Here is an 842-nt window from a genome sequence, read left to right on the forward strand (position 1 = left end):
AGAGGGGCTCATTTGATTGGTGTGATGTGTGTAAAACCCACTCCACGCCTTCTCTCCTCCCTCTTTCCGACTTGCGCCGGTAGGAGGGACGGAGGTGGGAAAGAGGAGTAGTTGCGCCAGGGCGCACGGTGTGCCAAACTTACAAAATCCGCCTGGCCACACCCAGTTGGCGAAGCGCAGGTGCACTGCGCCCGGTCTGCGAAACTAGAGCTCTAAGACTCCAAAACATGAAGGGCCCTTTGAGCCAGTGTTTGGTTTGTTTGTTCTGGGCCGCTGTAGAAACAACATGTGGGACTCGTATGTAGATCTAAAATAATGACTCTTATTTTCAGGTGATCATACACTAATAAAAACAGAGTTATGAATTTTACAATCCATTTCTGTCGTTGTATCCCTAAATCCTACACACTGAAAACTGTCTTTGCTTTGTTAATAAGTCACAAGCACAAAATATACCAAGGGACACTGCTTTGCAAAAACTAAATAGCCTTTAATGTTTGGACTTAGCGCACACAGGTTTCAGCTCACAATAGAAATGTCTAAAAGGGGAGGAGATAAACTCAGGAAACGGTTACAAGAGAAACATTTTGGTTGAGGGCCACTACGAGCCTGACAGCTGGATTATGTCCCATATCTGTAAAAATATTGGTTGTGATAAAAAAGCCCCCCCCCCCCCCCTCCATTTCTGATCACCTATAGACTACCTCCTTTTTAGCTCTGTCTTTATTACAGGTAATCAACTTCAGGGAAGCATCAGAAGCTGTACTGAAGAATCATGTACACTATACCTTGATATAGACTCACCGGCCACTTTATTAGGCACACCTCTTCAACTGCTCTTT

The sequence above is a fragment of the Epinephelus moara genome, chromosome 20 (assembly GCF_006386435.1).
Source record: "Epinephelus moara isolate mb chromosome 20, YSFRI_EMoa_1.0, whole genome shotgun sequence".
NCBI classification, from domain to species: Eukaryota; Metazoa; Chordata; class Actinopteri; order Perciformes; family Serranidae; genus Epinephelus; species Epinephelus moara.